This window comes from Amblyomma mixtum, chromosome 10 (assembly GCF_055824585.1).
Source record: "Amblyomma mixtum isolate Tamu chromosome 10, ASM5582458v1, whole genome shotgun sequence".
NCBI lineage: Eukaryota > Metazoa > Arthropoda > Arachnida > Ixodida > Ixodidae > Amblyomma > Amblyomma mixtum.
Genome location: NC_143021.1, coordinates 52,214,910 through 52,234,070, shown reverse-complemented (window position 1 = coordinate 52,234,070; position 19,161 = coordinate 52,214,910). Strand labels below are relative to the sequence as shown.

General features: G+C 52.0%; 1 long non-coding RNA gene across 1 annotated transcript; it reads left to right on the top strand.

Moving 5' to 3' along the window:
* Nucleotides 1–10,882: 10,882 nt before the first annotated feature.
* LOC149325790 (uncharacterized) lies at nucleotides 10,883–18,428 on the top strand. Its single transcript, XR_016286172.1, has 3 exons — nucleotides 10,883–10,941; nucleotides 16,723–16,816; nucleotides 17,360–18,428. It is a non-coding gene; the product is annotated as an uncharacterized LOC149325790 (long non-coding RNA).
* The last annotated feature ends 733 nt before the right edge of the window (nucleotides 18,429–19,161 follow it).

The following is a 19,161-nucleotide window of genomic DNA, read 5'->3' as shown; positions in this document are numbered from 1 at the left end:
AATAATTGCCGTGCTGCTTCTTGCCTGCTGGTCCACAGGTATTCGTGCTCGGATGCTGTGGGTGCGGTCGCCTCTTCTGGCCGCCGGAAAAGGTTCTCTGAGTCTGCATGACCTTTTTCCTTTCGATGATGCGGAACCACGGAAATTGACTGCGAATAGTTCGGTGTTCCGATTAGAGCACTGCACGGGCCTCAATCTGAGGCCCAAGCCCGGCCCGGGCCCGAGACCTGAAGCCCGAGCCCGGCCCAGGCCCGTGGCTTCAAGCCCGGGCCCGGCCCAGGCCCGCTAAATTATCGCTCTAGCGGGCCCGGCCCGGCCCGTGAATCCCGGAGTGAAGCCCAGCCCGGGCCCGGCCCGGCCCGTTTCACAGTAACGCTTGAGGTTTACTGCTCGCTCTGAGCAATTAGACTTCTACTAGACCGATAAGAAACAGGCCGAGAAAGGTTCTGAAACCGCAGTTTGGCTTGCAGAAAGTTGGTTCTTTTTAACCCAGAAGGAAGTGATTAAGAGTAGTGCTCGCCAGGCCCGTCTTTTGGACAGTGATCTCACGTAGGTGCGCAAAGATAAACTCGGAAGTTCCGAGAGCCAAATAAAACGGGCTGCATACGCGCGTAATAGACTACTTTGCATTCCCCCATGATTTTAATCAGTCATATTTTGCCGCCCGGAAGTATAAACATTAAAGCTGCCTAGCAAGCAGTGGGATGACATTTTTTCACTGAACGCGATCACACAGGTTGAACTCATATCCGAACTTGTCGCCTTTCAGCAGAAACGAAAAGCTAGAAGGCTTGAGTATTTCACGGTGTGTGTTTTGATGACTATAGGCGTCCTAAACTCATATGTTCTTCCCTAATGCATTTCTAATAGTATATAGGTATGTTTTTGGATGACGAACGATCAATGGCTGATTAAGATCAGTTGAATTTTACTCTTACTGGTGGAGCAGAAGATAGCGCGCGAACCACGTGATAACTTACAGGGTAAAACACTTGTCATGACAACGAGGCTGAAGAAGCGAGGAGGGATAGATGTGGTTATGAGATGAGAGTTACAAACTCTCGCGAGTTTTTGTGGCTATTTTATTTAGGAGACGTTCCGGTCGGCTGATCAAAAAGAAAACCAAACGCGCTTTAGTTTGTGAATTTTCTCAAATGAGCAAAAAAAAAAGCTGTGAAATAAAAGATATGTTTTTGGGGCTGAAGGGCCCAAGGGGAGTCAGGCTGTAAGAGACACCGAAGCAGAGGGCTCCCGATCATTTCGATCACCCGGGTTTCTTCAACGAGCTATGATACTGCAAAGTACATGGCTGTCATGCTTGGCGCCTAAATAGAAATGCGGCCACCGAGGCTAGGAGCAAACCCTGGTTCCCCGGCTCAGTAATCAAGCGCCTTGACCACTAAGCCACCGCGGCGTGGAAATAAGGAAATAAATAAGTCAATGAGTAAAACTTAGTTTTTTTTTTCACAGCGCGTACTATAATCCGTAGCTCATCCATGTCGGTGCTCCAATGCCGCAGTTGTGCACTTCACTCTGCAAAAGTGAATGAATAGTCGGACACCAGCCGTTTCTGTACGGACCCAAGCCCGACTCGGGTCCGCAGCTTTAAGCCCGAGCCCAGCCCGGGCCCGCAACTTCAGGCCCGGGCCTGGCCCAGGCCCGGCAAAACAGATCATATCTCGGCCCGGCCCGGCCCGCGGGCCGGGCCGGGCCCGGGTTTTCGGGCCGGCCCGAGCCCGTGCAGTGCACTAGTTCCGATGACGAGTGCAGATCCCCCAGGCTTGCAGGCCGCGCCCTTTCCCCTGGTCGGACCCGTACTCTCTTTCTTCTGACACTTGATTTACTAGAGCAGACCGTCGCGATGGCCCACTGGACCCTCTCACTTGGTCGAACCGCTTGCTGTAGGCTCACCTCCTTTCCATCCCTGCGACCTTCGGCCCAGAACTCCGGCGCAACAGAGGCCATGTTCCGCTGCCGCCTCCTCCTGACTCCGGGACCCGCGATGGCCCACGCAGCGGGGTGTCGGAGCGCTCTTGCGGGCGAAGCCGTAGCAGGGGAGTCCGGGGCTCTCAGGCGGCCTCTCCGCCGCCGTTTTCGCTGTGTTAGACAAAGGTGCCGGCTTCCCCGAATTCCCGCTCGCTCGTCCCGCGGCCGACCGGAAGCTGTTCTTCTGCGCAACTTGGTGGCGACAGCGGGCTCTTGACTCGGGAATGCGGCCGCCCTCCAAACGGCCTGGCTCTCGGTGTTCGAAGCAGCAACGGTCGTTGCGGCGTCCGCTGGCTCTCCTCCGGGCACGCTGTGAAGTCTGGCCTGCGGCTGCAAAGCTGTCTTTTCTTTTTAGTTACTTTTAACGATTTACACACATTTTTTTTTCTTTCAGTTAGTCTAACCCCGCTCGGTCTTTTCCGAGGAAAAACGTGTGCTTGCTCCGGAAGCCACGGCGCGAAATATAGAAGGGGTGTTCCGTCCATATTAAGCAGGAGAAATTACTCCCTGCGAGTTGGTCAGAGTTGTTTCTGCCGTGGGCGCAAGTTGTAACGAGGCGCCGGGCTCTGTTGTCGAGCCTTGCCTCTCGGTGCGGCTGCCTGCTGGCGGGGGAGGGTTTTCTCCACAGGCCACTCGTTCCCCCTGTCAAAGTAGGGTTTGAGATCACAGACATGCACTGGCCCGCCGGTCGGTCTTAGCGTCAAGTCCGCCAGCCTGTAGACGAGAGAGGAAAGTTTCTCCCGAGCTACATATGGTCCCGTCCATTTCGGCGCCAGAGAAGCAGAAAACCGCCTACTGGCATCGCTCAGAACGTGACTGCGCCTCAACACCAGGTCACCCGGTTTGTAGTGAACTTCCCGGTGAGAGCGGTCATACTGCGCTTTCTGCTGGGCCCGACCAGTGCTCAGATTCCGGCGTGCTTTGTCCAAAGCCTCCGTCATCCTCGCGCGCAGCCCGGTCGCATAGTCGGCGCGTGCCGACCAAGCACTCGGGGTGTTGCTGCGAACCTGTAGAGTAAGTTCTAACGGGTTCGGCAGCTCCCTGCCAAGGTTGGGCGCCAAGAATATGGGGGTTATTCTTGTGGTAACGCTCAAAGGGCTAGAAGCAGTTGTCGCTCTCTAGCACCAGCGTGCCAGCCCTAGCAGTCAGAGCTGTGACCCCCAACCCGCGGTGCGGTGAGTCGCAACCACGGCGGGTTCGGGCCAGAGGGGACAAACACGAGTATGCTACTCGGAGGAGCGTTTATTGCTCCCGAGCAATACAATGCAGCAGCAACAATACAACCGCCGTAACGAGGGAAAGTGTTCCGCTCGCGTACGGGGGTGAAAAACACAAAGGGCAGAACGCACGCAAAAATGTGGGGGAAGAAGGTTCCGCTCACCTCGCGTGGCTCCTCGCTCACGGCCCGCGGCGGTCAAGTGACACACGGTGGCCGGGCGATAAGGGCAGCGGTCTCCGTGGCAGATCTCTGATCCGTGCGTGTGCACGGCTCCCGCCAGAAGACGAGCGAGCGTCGGGAGAAACGCGTCTCCTCTCGGGCTGTGGAGAGGAGGTCTCTCCGTTCTAAGAGGGGAAAGAGGGAAAGTCTCCGCGGCGGGGTCGCGGCGGGGAGCGAAAGGAAGCGGGGGTGGCCAGAGTGCCCTCCCTCGCAAAACCTCCCGAACGGCGCGCGCATAGCATCGCGTGATAATTACGCGTGGCCGTTACAATGGGGCAGGGGATTCATGTGTATCCCCACAACACACATGCTTGGAAAGAGGAAGATTTGGCAGCGCGTGTTGCTGAAAGGCAACACATTGTTGAAACGGAACCTAAACGGCGTTTCAGTTTGTCCGATGTACTCCATGCCGCACACACCGCAGATAATCATAAATACCACATTAAAACTGTCGCAGTTAACACTTTTTCTCATCTTGAAGCTAAAATCAGAGAATGTATCCTTTGCAGTGCTTGCAGTCTGCACAATATTGCAAACCTCTCAATGTGGCTTACGGTGTGGTTAACATCCAGGACTCGGGTTGGAGTTCGACGTTTTTCTGGACTGAACTAAAACGACCCTCAGGTTCCTGCTGTCGCGGTGTAATGCTCTTGGGGGTTGTTTAAAAATGAGGGGCAAATGACTGCTTTGCTGAATAATGTTCAAATGTTTTGAAAGGATATTGTTCACACGTGGTGTGTTAGATGAATGCGTGAGAATAAGGTTGCTTGGTCTTTCAATATCCTGTGATTTAGGGAAATAAAGTGTTTTATTACTGTACAAACCACGAGCTTTCCGGATAGCGTCTTCGAGGATGGGCGTTGGATATTCGTTAAGTAAAAGATTTGTTTTTATTTGCTCAGCCTGGCGGTCAAAGTCTTCGAACTGAGAGCAAATCAGTTGGTATCTATGAGCCTGTATGTAGGGTATGCCAGTCTTGCAGTGGTGTGGGTGGCTGCTCTTAAAATGTATTGCTGGCGGTCAGTGGGTTTTTTGTAGAGGGTTGTTTTAAGTACGCCGCCCTTTTTGTCTGTTTGAATGCCAAAAAAGTTGATAAATGTTGTGGAGATGCTGTGAGTGAATGATACGGAAGGATGAAATGTTTAATACCTCGCTATTAATGTCAAGAGGCTGGCTTCGTCGTGGGACCAAATGAAAAAATATTGTCCAAGACACGTTTATAAAGGAGTCGTTTCAAGGACTGAGTGTCAAGGAATTCTGTTTCCAGTGCCGCCATTAATATATTTGCGTAGGCCGTTGCCATCTTTGTTCCCATCGCCGTGCCCTTGACCTGAAGATAGTGTCTTCCCTCAAATTCGAAGTTGTTGCTGTTCAGTATAAGCCCAGGATAGCAGAAAGAGTTTCCTTATAGAGGTAACCGGGGGGATCTGTCTGCAGGTGCTCATCTACTGTCGCGCGTATGCCATCTTGGTGGGGGATATTTGTATATAATGATGTCACACCCATTGTAACCAAGAAACTTTGGTCAGGAATTATGAGGTTAGATACCACTCTGAGAAAGTGATTTTTGTCCTGAATGTGGGCCGGGATGGTCGGTATAATGTCCTTCAAGAGGAAGTCAAGGACGGGGGAGTGTGGTCTTACTTGACACAATGGGACGGCCCGGGCGGTTGAGTTTATGTATTTTCGGGAGGAGGTAGAACCGTGCAGGGACCGGTGTGACTGGAGTCATTGCTTTGATAATTTGCCCGGATATCTTTTGATTTTGACGAACTGATTTTTACTTATTGTTAATTTCGATTTCGAACTGACCTGACCACTGGTTAGCAGCGTGCAAAAATGAATATTTTCCATTTGTCGGAAACATTGTTAAGTATCCGGGCTTGTCCACAACAACAACTGCACATCCTTTGTCTGCCGGCTTGATGATTATGTCAGACCGCTTATTTAAAGGTCTGAGGGCTCGCTCTTCCTCGGATGAGAGGTTGCACGGGACATTTTGAATTTTGAATATGAGGCTAGGATATCCTTTTGAACGGCAGGGATGTAGTACATATCGAAGTGTTTTCTCTGCGTTCGTTTGGATTACATGATTGGTTTGATGTCCCGAAAATGTTATTTTCACGGTTGCTTTTGCGGTTTCGGAAGTACTCACGCAGACGTAGATTCCTTGCGAAGTTATCCAGATTCTCATATAATTAGATTTCGTTGTATTTTCCGGTGGTGGGGCAGAAAGTTAAACCTTTGGAGAGCAGCTTTCATTCCGAAGGAGAAAGTGGACGGCTCGTTACGTTCACAACGTTGTCAGCCTCGATGGAAGACCGGACAGCATTAGGTTGCTCAGGGCCTAGCGTGCTCTTAGTAGGAGGCAGAATAGGTGAACGGGGCACTGGGGTCACGCCGTCTCGCTGGAGTTTGCTAAGTTTCTGCACATTTGTGCCTTTTTTCTTTCATTCTGCGAATTCTTTTAGCTCAGTTATTCCTGTCGGCGTAAGGTCCGGTTCATGACACAAGCACTGTTAGACATGCTCTAATTCGAGAGCCATTCGTTGGCTGTGCCGTATAATTAGGTCCACAAGGCTTAATGAACTCTCGTGTAGAATGTGTTTCAATTGCGACGTTCCCGCCTTTCGGGGGTCAGACACAAAGCAACACAATATTTGTTGCTATCTACGGGTTCCGCTGAAGCGGGGAGAACTGAGCCAACACACACCACCTCCGAGTCAACCTTATTTATTCACACTCTGCCTGAAGGTGAAACTGGGGTTCCGCTCACCGCTGTCTTGTATGAGGAGTGTGTCCAGTCCAGCCAGTAGGTGCCTCGCTCTCGGCTGCTCTGGCGGGGTGGCGCTCAGCCTGGTGACGGTCCCACAGTTCGGCAAACTGGCCCTGCTACCGCTAACGGGGGCTTCCATCTTGACACTGTCGGATCTTCTCAGGCATATCGCTAGCGGTACTATGACGGGTTGAGGCGTCAGGCTTCTTGGGGCTCTCGGCTGGTGGTCAGTTTGCTACGGACCCCTGAGGTCCGGCTTCGCCGACTACAGACCAGCGCGATCTGCTTCCGTTCACCTCGCCCGTCTCTGCTCGTTCTCTCCTTTGTCTCTTATCTCTGCGTCGCGTCTCTCTGAGGGTCCTCTTTCTTTCTCTCGGTGTCCTCCTCTCCCAATGGTTTTTCGCCGTCGCTGCTCATGCAGCTGACCAAGGGCGCTCGCCGATTTTCCACGAAGCCGCGGCCGTTTCGACACCAAGGCCGATGGCCCCTATGGGGATGTGTCCAAGGGGATCAGGTGTCCCTCGGAGGGGAACGGTTCCCCTAAACAAGCGTCTCGCCTCCTCTGCTGGGAGCCCTCCTGGTGCTAGCCGCCGGCCTCCCCCCGCTACGCGGTCTGCCGGGGCCGCTGCTAGTAAGGCCGTCTGCAGGCGCGCATGCGGGCACACACAAACGTGCTTGTCTGCGCGCCAGGGGCGGGGGGGGGGGGGGAGAGATGGAGTTGGGCCGCACCGCAAAAAAGGCCGCAGGGATGTCTGTGGTTGCACTGGGCTCCCCGGACGCTCCCCGGCTCCCCGGAGGGCTCCCCGGAGGGCTCCCCGGAGCCGGCTCCCCGGCTGTCCTCTTTAGCCCTCTGGCTACTTTTCACGTCTTTCTGTTGCGTCCGCCGCATTCCACAGAACCGCTTTCGCAGACGGGGCAGGGCGATAACTTTGAAGCTAGACGCAGTGTCTGTGGTACTAGTCGGTGGAGCGAGTTCTTTTGGGCCATGCCTAGGCCTCCCGTAGACAGCCCTTCACACCATTTCGCGTCCTAGTCTGCGTTAAAGGTTGTCATCACCTGCGTGAGCTGCAGCCGCATACCTTTTGGTTAAGAAGAAGTTCTTGTTGGGCGAGCTGGTGCGCACTGTTGTAGGTACGAAGTGCGCACAAAAGACACACACAGGAAAAAAATTGAATTGAAAAATTGAAAATTGATTTGCCTCCTTATCCTCTCTTTCCCCTCTTTGTAGGCACGTCTGCACACTGCCTATAAAGCGGCATTGAATCCAATAAACACCAATTGATAGTTTGCGCTCTTTCAGTCTCCCTCGTGTTTTTTTTTTCCTGTGTGTCTTTTGTGCGCAATTCGTACCTACAACAGCATACCTTTTGGTATGGTTTCTTATTCGGAATAGCGAGTTAGAGTGGTCGCGTGGTATTCATATCTAATTCGTTTCTCGATAGTTTTCCGGATTTTTACAAAAGACGGCGAGTGAGTTTCCGGGGAGCGGGCCGTACCTGTGGCAGCAGCGAGTGGTTCGCTGCGCTGCTTTAGGTTGTGGCGCGCCGCCTCGGCGCAGGCCTCTCTCGTCATGTAGCGGCGGCGTGGCGGTACGGGGGTGTCTCGGCCTCTTGGGCCTTCGGATGAGCAACAGATAGCGTTGTTCTTGTCCTGCTGCATCCCTGAGTCCTCGTCATCGGTTGTCTACGGAAGCTTCATCTCGTAGCGGGGGGTCTGGTCCTGAGGGCGCGTGTCAGGTGCTCGCGCACGATAGCCACGCCCTCGAAGCTTAGATGATGTCCACCGGCCGTGGGTACCCTCCATGGTGGCAGCTCTTCAAATGCGTGATTTAGATTCGCCACGTCACTGCCAAGTCGCCATCGGTGACATAGACGCCGCACCTGGCCCACAAAGACTTTCGCCTGGCCGTTAATCCAGCTGACGAACCTTCTGTTCGCCCCTCAGTATGGGCGGTTCAGGGCGCGTGGAAAAGGAAGACCCAGGCACACTTTCAACGAGGGGCGCTCACGGCCTATTCTCAACACGATCTCCCTCATGCTGGACATAGCGCCAGCGTTAGCGATGTCGGCTGTCCCAACGTAAAGAGTCACTGTACGGTGGGGGCAGGCAGGTATTCCAAGAGTGCCGGAATATCCGCAAACTTGGCTGATCTATACACCACGAAGCCAGGGGTGTTATGTTGCTCCGGGTCGAAATACTCGTATACATGCTTGAAAAGTTCGTCGCCAATTATAGTCGTGCTAATTGGGTTCCGTGGGAGGTGCATGGATGATCGCTCGGTTGTGTGGGCGCTGGCAGCAACTGCAGTAGAAGTAGTAGCAGGTGTCATCGTTCAATGGGCCAGGAAGACTAGTAGAATGAAGGGGTCACAACTTTCTCATCGGTTTTGTTTATTGCCAACAGTGTCGGACGCAGGACCGTCCCTCATCAGGGTAAAGAGACGAATGAAGAAAGTTCGCATATTCAAGGCACCGCACGAAAAGGGAGAGGAGATGTCGCTGTCTCTCTCGTTCGTTAGAGGAAGCAGAACCAAAGCCAGTGTAAGCACTCTAAGAACTGCTACTCCTGCATTAAGAGTAAAAGAGCCTCGCTACTCCTGCAGGTCTCAATCTACTCTCTCTACAAACGAGAAAGAGTGAAAGGTCCTGTTCACTCCTCTTGACAAAAGAGTAAAATGGCATTTCCACTCCTGCATACCCCAAGGGAGTTCAGTGCTTGTTTTACTCCTCCGCCCTTACGGCCATACAATCGTAAGGGCGCGCTAGCTTCTCGGGGCCGGCCTGCCAGCCTGGATGCCTGCGTCAGAAAAATGCACTGGTATTGTTTGTTCACGACCAAAGCTCTGGGATAGAGTATCATTAGCCAATGTCGAGTTGTTGGTAGAAGCGATAACAGCCATACAAATTTCCTCTCATAGCCGCTTTGCTGCTGCTCTGGAGTTCGCCTGGCCTCTGCTATAGCTCCGCTCCTGAAGGGGTCGCGGAAACCGAGCATATATTTATTTCCCTATGACGCGGGGTTCAGAGTAAAACGGTGCCGAGGGTAGCACCAAAGTGCTGGCCAGTTTCGAAGCGCATTCAGCTACAGCATCTATGTGAAATCGGCTAGGTTTAGCGACGACAAGGGCAGCCAGCGAGCAGCGCACAGTTCGCCGCCCGGCGCGATCGCGGGCGCCGTCGTTGCCGAAAGCTCGGCTCGCTCAATGATTCGCTCTGTAGCTTGCGAATCGCGCACGCAAGGCTGGAAAATCGAGCAGCGACTGGCCTGCGATTGAGCGAGCCTTTATGCCCACGTTTGCAGCACAGGTGAACAAATTTAGCACACATGTATGCATGGAATATCGGCGGCGTTGCGGCGATTCTTAAGCTCGTCCTCGACGCCATCATCACCGTTCGGGTGGACCCGAACATATCTTTATTTCACTACGAGACATAGTTCACAATAAAACGTACTTGCAATGCAAAGAGTAGCACCTCAGCGCTAGCCAGTTTCAAAGCGCTCTCAGCTCTGGCATCGAAGTGAAACCTCCTAGGCTTAGCTACGAATACGGCAGCCAGGGAGCAGGCCGAAGCTCGTCGCGCGGCGCGCTCGCGAGCAGCGTCATAGCTTAAAGCTCGGCTCGCTCAAAGATTGGCTCAGAAACTTGCGAATTGTACTCGCAAGGCTGGCAAATCGAGCAGCTAGCGGCTGGCCTGCGACTGAGCGCACGTTCGCAGTACAGGTGAACAACAATTAGCGCACGAATGCTTGGGATACCGGCTGCGTTGCGGCCACGTTAAGGCGATTCTTAAGCTCGTCCTCGACGCCATCGTCACCATACGTGACACACAGGCTGAGAACTTGAATTCGAGTACGTGCTAAAGTAAGCTGCTCGTATTATTCGGAACAATCTGAACTCGAAAAGACAGTTGCTTCTGTCGGCTTCCATGCATGTGGGCTCTTGCTAGTGAAAGTACACTCGAACAGGATGCGGCGAGTGCGGGCCGCTGTTGCATATAAGCTAAAGTGTGAAGCAAGTATCGTCGTAGTTCCGTAACGCAGTTGATATCACAGTAATCCGCTTGTACGGGTCACATTTAAGCTCTGTTTCATGTAGATCTCCGTCGACCATGCCAGTGTCGCGTAGAGTAATGCATCGCAGCTGCTCTTTGTCCTACCGCTCGCGTCGAACATATCCTTGATATGGACCAGTTTGCGATACGGTGCGTTTCTTTGCCTTTTTTGTCGCATTTAAGGGATTTTCGCTGCCGTCAATCGAAATTGCATTCCGTCAACAGCGTCGTCTGCGCCGTCGTCTGCTAGGACACCCGGGGATGGGATCACAGGATCGCAGCTTCTACAAACGACATGTCAGCAAAAGTATCTAAAAGCGCTTTGGTATTCGCATTTAATAAAGAAATAAAATGAAAAAATATAATTTGTTTTTGTTGCGAACACAATTCAAATATTAGTAATAAAAAAAGCGCATTTGTAGGTTTTTTCAACGAAGCAAAACTGCAGCCGTCGTCACGTTTTGTGTTATTTGGGTTTTCGTAGCATTGTTTGAGTGCTCGTGCGGTGGACGTGTATGAAGAACACAAGTGTGTTTTGGAAACCAACGACGAGAATTACGCCCTGTCAACACTGGTGATTTTGAACGGGTAAAGCCCTGAAGAAAGGTAGCGCTACGACTTCTAGTCATCTGGAGAGGCAACGAAGAAGAATGTGCGGTTTTGCTAAGCCTTGATGAGCCGTCTGAACGGTGAGTCCCGTGTACGTTTCTTTACTTCTGATCTCTATTCGCACGCGTTATTAGTGTGCAGTGCAGGCAGTCTGCGTGCGATTGCCTCAGCTATAATGCGTTAACGCCGATTCACACGACGGTCCGTTCGCCCGCGGCCCGCGCACTACGTATTCATGCGTCACCACATTGAGAGGCGCGCTGTCGGCCGCGGCAGCGGGCGAACGGAAAATCGTGTGAATCGGCCTTTACCAGAAAAGAACGGGCGTATAGGCCGCATGGCAACTGTTGCTCCATAGTCTCTATCTGCGTTTAGTACTCGGGTGCCGCGGTAAATAAAAATGCCACCAGTTATCACAACAGAGTTATGCGGTCGCTTGCTAGCGCTGCGAAAAACAACAGACAAAGTTTATGTTGTGTCCCCGTGTTGCTTTTGTGTGTGTGCGCCCCCGCGTCCTCCTCCTAACGACAGTTCGCATCCTCCTCCTAACGACCACTCGCATCCTCCTCCTAACGACCGCTTGCCCCTCGTCGCACGCTGTCGCCGGATGCCCCCCCACGGTGCGCCCCCGCACCCTCCTCCTGTTCTGGGAAGCCACTCCCTCCCGTGGACGCTTCTCCACTCCCTCCTTTCTTCGGGCGGCCAGTTCGGCTCCTGCCTCGGTCGACGCTGGTCGCACCCTCATCGGCTTTAAATAAACGAAGTCTAAAAGTACCGTGTGCGTCTTTCGCTGCATTCAACACAGCGACCGGACACGACAGTGGCGACGAGAAAGTGGATTCGACCCGCGCTACGCAACGCTATTGACAAGCCATGGCTACGCGAGGGTTTCCCAATCAGATACCAGAATTCAACGGCTCATCGTGGTCATCGTGGGTTGGACGCCTTCAGTTCTACTTTGAAGCTAACAACATCACAGACCCAGCCTTGAAGAGGGCCAACCTGCTGACGCTGTGCGGGGAGCAGACCTACGATACTGTCTGCGCCCTTATTCAGCCAAGCACACCAGCGGCAGTGTCTTACGACGACATCGTAAAAGCGCTGCAAAAGCACTACGACCCAAGGCCATCCGAGGTCTACAGCCGGGCTCGCTTCCAACGACGAGATCAACTGGGAGGAGAAACTGTGAGCGCCTACGTAGCCGCGCTCAAGAAGCTCGCTGCCGACTGCAATTTTGGAACGCTGTCGACAACAGCTACCGGGCAGGAGGGAGACGCAGCTTCTTCTGCTAACACCACCATGCTTCCCTTGGACGTGATGTTACGCGACAGATTTGTGTGCGGACTGAGTGACGAGTCACTGCAGCAGCGCCTGTTCGCTGAGAAGGACCTCACATTCAGCAAAGCTTACGACATCGCCGTTCGAGCGGAGAGCGCCGGTCACCAGCAGAGAGGGATTCGCCGGAACACCGAGCCGGTACACCAGACAAGCAACCAGGTGCGCAAGCCTTCTGTTGTTGTAAAATCGGTCAAAAAGGCACAACGCTGCTGGCGGTGTGACGACCAACACAACCCCCAGGGATGTCGATTCCAGTCAGCCACGTGTAATTTTTGCCACAAGCGAGGGCATATCGAAAGAGCATGCATTACGAAACGGAGACTTGCCAAGATAAAGTCACCTTCCCAGCCTAATCACAGCGTCAACGCCTCAGAGAATACGCCGCTATCTGATCTCCATGGAGCAACATCAGCAACACCATCTGTGTTGTACGACCTGAACACCATGAATCTCGGCACGCGACCGAAGATTTTTACAGAAGTAAGCGTACATCACCAGCTGATTAAGTTCGAGGTGGACTCCGGCGCAGCCTGTACTCTGATCAGTGAGGACACGTTCCGAACTTCATGGCCATCTGACGCACCCGCCCTGCAACAAGACGACACGCACCTGCGAACGTGGTCAGGACAGAATCTGCCACTATTGGGCTCTGCCAACGTGCAGGTTAACTACAACGGCCAGACCCATACGCTACCTCTGCTTGTTGTGAAGGGCACAGGATCAAGCCTTCTAGGGAGAAACTGGTTTTCTCCACTAGGCGTGATGATATGCGGCATACACCAGACGCCGAGCCAGAATATGGTTGAGCAACTGCAAGAGAAATACGAAAGAGTATTCTCGGAAGAGATTCCAGGAAACGAAGGGCCCCCGGTCACACTGGAGTTGTTGGACAACGCGCAACCCAAATTTCTGAAGGCCAGGCCGGTGCCGTTTGCTCTCCGAGCTTCAGTTGAAAAAGAGTTGGACAAACTGGAGCAGCAAGGTGTCATCGAGCCGACGCAGCATTCAGAATGGGCCACACCACTTGTCGTAGTTCGCAAGAAGAACGGAACCACACGCCTCTGCGGAGACTACCGGAGCACCGTCAATCTTGCGACTAAAGCGTCCTCTTACCCGCTACCGACACCTGAAGAAGTATTCAGTGTACTACGTGGCGCAAGAGTCTTCAGCACATTGGACCTCACCCAGGCGTATCAGCAGCTGAAGGTGAGCGAGTCAACTGCTGAATTATTGGCAATTAACACACTGAAAGGCTTGTACAAAGTCAAGCGACTGCCTTTTGGCGTAGCTGCAGCCCCGGCCATATTTCAAAAATTCATGGAGACAGTGCTTCAGGGCATCCCAGGAGTTTGTGTCTACCTTGACGATGTCATCATCAGTGGCACTTCCACTGAAGAGCATGCAGTGCGCCTAGAGCTCGTTCTCGAAAGGCTAGCAAACGCTAATTTGTGCATAAGCAAATCGAAGTGCTGTTTTGCGGTGCCAGAGGTGCAATTTCTGGGACACCGAATTGATGCGGAAGGCATTCACCCTACCGAGGACAAAGTGCGAGCGATCACAGAAGCACGAGCTCCAACAAACAAGCAGGAGCTACAGGCTTTTCTCGGACTCTTGACGTTCTACGACCGGTTCTTGGAACAAAGAGCTACCATGGCCAACGACTTATACCAACTCCTTCGGAAAGATGTGACATGGACATGGTCGCCACGCCATCAGCAGTCATTCGATGCCCTGAAAGACCTGATTCGAAGATGTACAGTCCTCCGCCACTACGACGAAAGGAAGCCTCTGCTTTTGGCTTGCGACGCATCACCGTACGGAGTCGGCGCGGTTCTATCGCAAACTGACGAGCAAGGAAGGGAAGCTCCCATCGCCTTCGCCTCACGTACGTTGTCGCAAGCAGAACGCAACTACGCGCAACTTGACAAAGAAGGGCTAGCCATCGTCTACGCGGCGACACATTTTCACCAGTACATTGCCGGCCGGAAGGTGACCTTTATAACCGATCACCGACCGCTATTGGGCATTCTGGGACCACAAAGGCCTATGCCACCAACTTTGTCTCCGCGAATGACACGTTGGTGCATCAAACTCTCAGCGTACGACTACGCTCTGGTCTACCGCAATGGGAGTAAACATCAAAACGCCGATGCGCTAAGCCGTCTGCCACTAGACGCAACTGTTGACGAACCATTTCCACCAGGAGACGTTCTGATGTTCGAAGCACTGCCAGAACCTCCGCTTACAGCAGGCACAGTTGCAGCATCTACGCAGAAGTGCGCAGCTCTCCGGCTAGTTTACATAGCTGTTCAACAAGGCAACGTGCATAAACTCAAAGGGGACAACTTCGACGCTTACCGCAGGCGAGCTACAGAGTTGAGCACCCATCGCGGCTGCATCATATTTGGGTCCCGAGTTGTGATGCCGAGAGAACTACGCGCACAAGCTATGTCTCTCATCCACGCCGGACATCGGGGCATCGTTGCAATGAAAAAGTGTGCCAGAAGCTACATGTGGTGGCCTGGCATTGACAACGACATCGAAACAGTGGTGCGAGAATGCAAGCCTTGCCAGAGCAGCCGGAGCGCCCCGCCGAAAGCTCCTGTCCCAGAATGGGAAAAGCCAGACACACCATGGCACACACTGCACATTGATTTTGCAGGACCAATTGAGGGCTGCACTTTCCTTGTGGTCGTAGATGCCTACACAAAGTGGCTTGAGATAAGGCAAATGGGACAGACGACTTCGGCAGCAGTCATTGACAACCTCCGATCACTATTTGCAACGTTCGGCCTGCCGCGCAAGGTAGTGTCGGACAACGGAACACCGTTTGTGTCTGCGGAGATCCTCAAGTTTTATCGCGACAACGGGATCTCATCAGTTACATCGGCCCCCTACCACCCAGCGACAAACGGACAAGCCGAGCGCTACGTAGCCGAGCTAAAACGCGCCCTTGAAAGAGATCAGACAGGCTCGCTGCAGCGCCGCCTTGCGCGCTTTCTCTTCAAGCAGCACACGACGGTTCAGAGCACAACAGGCGAGACCCCCTCGAAAATGATGTTCGAGCGTGAAATGCGAACCCAGCTCACAGCCATCCTCCCCGAGCCAAAGGCAGAGACGTTCCGGGAAGAAAAAGCAATTCCGCGCTGCGGCACGCTTAATGAGGGGCAGCGCGTCCTCGCCCGACAGTTTCTGAAAAAGCCACGCTGGGAGGAAGCTACAATTGTCAGACGCATAGGCCTGCGCTCTTGGCTCGTCAACATACATGGCACAGTAGTACGCCGACATCTCAACCAGCTGCGTAGATTTACGACGCCGTCTGAGAGCTGTCCGCCAGCGGAGAGAACACGTGCACCATTTTCCCACATAGCCTGGCACCTCTTCCCGGAAGAAGAGACTTCGCCCAGGACAGACCCAGGAGACACAGCGAACAACAGCCAGCCTACAAGTGTTTCTCCCCCGAGCGCACAAAGCCAGCGCGCCTCCACGCGTGAGCGCCGACCCCCTGCACGATACCGGGCAACTTTCTAAGGGGGAAGGAAGTGTTGTGTCCCCTTGTTGCTTTTGTGTGTGTGCGCCCCCGCGTCCTCCTCCTAACGACAGTTCGCATCCTCCTCCTAACGACCACTCGCATCCTCCTCCTAACGACCGCTTGCCCCTCGTCGCACGCTGTCGCCGGATGCCCCCCCACGGTGCGCCCCCGCACCCTCCTCCTGTTCTGGGAAGCCACTCCCTCCCGTGGACGCTTCTCCACTCCCTCCTTTCATCGGGCGGCCAGTTCGGCTCCTGCCTCGGTCGACGCTGGTCGCACCCTCATCGGCTTTAAATAAACGAAGTCTAAAAGTACCGTGTGCGTCTTTCGCTGCATTCAACACAGCGACCGGACACGACAGTTTACTACATTCCAATAGCATAGATTTGTGCTACGTAGGAGAGGATGATGAGCGTGCAGTGCCACGTTAGAGAGCGCTCTTGCTAGGCCAGCTGCGGACAGACAAGGAAACTGACAACGGTCGAGTTGCCTCGCGGCTGGTGCCCGTCGGATTGATTTGTGCTACTTAGAAGATGACGATGAGCGGCAGTGCCGCGCGACAGAGCACTCGCGCTAGGCCAGCTGCCAACAGACAGTGCTCAGTGTGTGTACTCGTGGGATTAGTGCTTACGCCTTAATATTTGTCATACAATTTTTTCGGGGACAATGATCGCGTGTAAAAGGCTGGGGCATATCCCTTGCCTAGTCATTTGTAAATTTTTATCTGTGCTTCCCCATGGAACAGAATTTGACACAGTATTATGTCAAAGTTAGATCGTTCTTGCGTCTGCCCTGAGGTGTATTTGTCGATGCTTCCTCGCCTTCAGATTTTGAGAACTGTTTGGGATGCAACTGCGCACTTATTTATGATTTCAAGCTTTTTGCTATATCCCTCGTTTGTGCGGCCCGCTTTCAAGTCGTTCGCTATATCGGTGATGGTTTGTTATTGATTTTCACTTTCTCTTATTTATTCTTGGTTGACTGCCACCAGCTGTGCTGCCGGCGATTCTCCGCGCTCGGAACTATTCCCAGGCACGAGACCCTACCCACAGACCTCCCTGCACCACACTCACCAGTTTTCTTCGGTATTTTTTTCCCTTGCTCTTACTTGCATTGCCACTAGGCAGTTTTTATTTCTGTGCAGATTTGTTAAATGCAATACCAATTTTCGTTTCATGCTGTGATGTGAGATATCGTGCTTCTTGCTAATGAATGCATGCCTTTTCCATCCTCTCATCATTTGTGCAAAGCAGACGGGTCTACTGGTCGCTACGTTCAATTTAAAAATACTTTCGGCGCTGCTGCAAAGCACCCTAGTAGTAATAAAATCCTGTGCATGCTATATTCGAATAGTTACGCTCTTTTCATCATGCATAAAAATAGTGGTATTCCAGCCTGCTCATCTTTCTATGCGGGTGTGACAGTCATGTAAATCTACTGAAAAAATGTATATCGGTGCATCACATACAATCTGTTCATTTCTTTTGTCATGGGCCCTCTCATTGCTTTGTGTGTTCCTATGTTACTACCTTATTCTAATTTATGAAGCAGTAGACAATTTCTTCTCTTGTCATTCATGACATTGTTACGGCCACTGACAACAGTTGCTCTGACATATTTATTTGCAGTTGCCAGCTGCCAGTATCTACTGGGCCATTCGTGCTTCCAGCTTTTGGCTGTGCTATCTCTCCTCAGCTGTTTGTGGTAGGTATTGTTTTCCAGTGATGCATACCTTACCTGCCTATTTAGAAAAATTTCGTAGACATAGGCTCACAGCCGGGTTTAGAAATGCATGCAGAGCTCTACGTGCACTTAGCAGCAGTACCTCCCTGTATAATCACATGAATCTGATCCTGAATTACATGAATGTAATTACATGATCTGTATGAAATAGTCGCTCATGAAGCTTTTGACTGCTGCTGTTAACATAATGGAATTTACACTGCTTCAGGTGCAGAGACTATTTCACACATGTTGCCTCTTATGCATATGTGCCCTCTGAAAGGACGAACATATTCCTTTATCCCTTTAAAAAACATTGTGTTCTATCATGATGCTTTACCGGTATTTCTGGTGTATAGACCAAAATGTCACTCAGTATTGTAACATGAAGCGGGAACTCAGTTTGTCCAATGTTTTAGAGGTAACATGAAGCGGGAACTGAGTTTGTCCAATGTTTTAGGGGTCCTAAAACATTGGACCAACACAGTTCCCACTCGAGTTATTGATCACTTCGCTCTCGCCCTACCATAAGCTTGCCGTCCAGGTTGGACAAATTGATAGAGCGACTGCTCCTGTGAAGTGGTGGTTCTGAGTTCGAACACCGGACCAGGACGAATCTTTCTTTAACTACGAAGTTTCTGTGAAAGCTGTATAGCTTTCCTTTGTAGCCATTTGGCTGTGCTCGAGTGGATGTCAATGAGTAATTACTCCTTATTACAGATCTTTTGTCAACGCCAAACTGATTCAGTAGCAACAAATAGTAGAAGGGTAAAAGCATGCTGCTCCCAAAAATTCGTTAAGCATGTTATAAAATGTATGCTGTATTGTTTTAACTGCTGCAAAGAAATAACGGTGATGTTAGATGCCCAGCCCCTATTAGGTAAACATAGCTCGCAATTAACACAGTGGATGGAAAAGAAATATGGACTTCAACCCTCACGACGACCCTCACCCCAGTAAAACAAAAAGTGCCAGTGTTGCCATACTTGAGAGCTTTGCTCTTTAAAATTGCTGTAGACTGCTACTCAAAGTTGACAAAAAAATGCGTCTCGTTTTCTGCATGTGCATTCCACAGTGCTGGTGCCATTTTCACTGGCCATTGACATTCAGTCGCATGATGTGCACCCCGCTCCTCGAGTTGATTTTGTTTGTCTTGTGAACCTGCCGTCAAAATCAGTGCAGGATAATGCTTCCCCAGTTGATCTGCAGTTAACCTTGTCCTTTGCCAGCTGCTGTCACCCTTTCTCCACAGAGAAGGGCGGTGGGAGTCCAAGCCAGGTGGAGTTGAAATATTTGACTAGTAGTGGACAGGGATCCTGCGGTTTGTTGAGTACACAGGCAAATTGGAGACTTATGGAAGAATTTTTTTACCAGCCAAAAAAGACGCATACACAAGACAGAACCGCACAGGACAAGGGCTGGTAAAAGCCGTAGTCCTCTGTGGTTCTCTCTTGTGTATGCGTGTTCCTTGGCGGGTAAAAAAATTCCTCCGCAAGTCTCCAATTTGCCGGTGTCCTCCACAGATTGGAGGATCCCTGTCTGTTACTAGTCAAATTTCATTACTCCACCTGGATTGGACTCCCACTGCCCTTCTCAAACTTTTGAAATCCTGTTGCCCTAGCAGATCATCAGCTGTCGGTTGTATTACTTTCGCTTCAGTGAAATTTGACATGTAGCGGACAGGGATCCTAGAATTTGTGGAGTACAC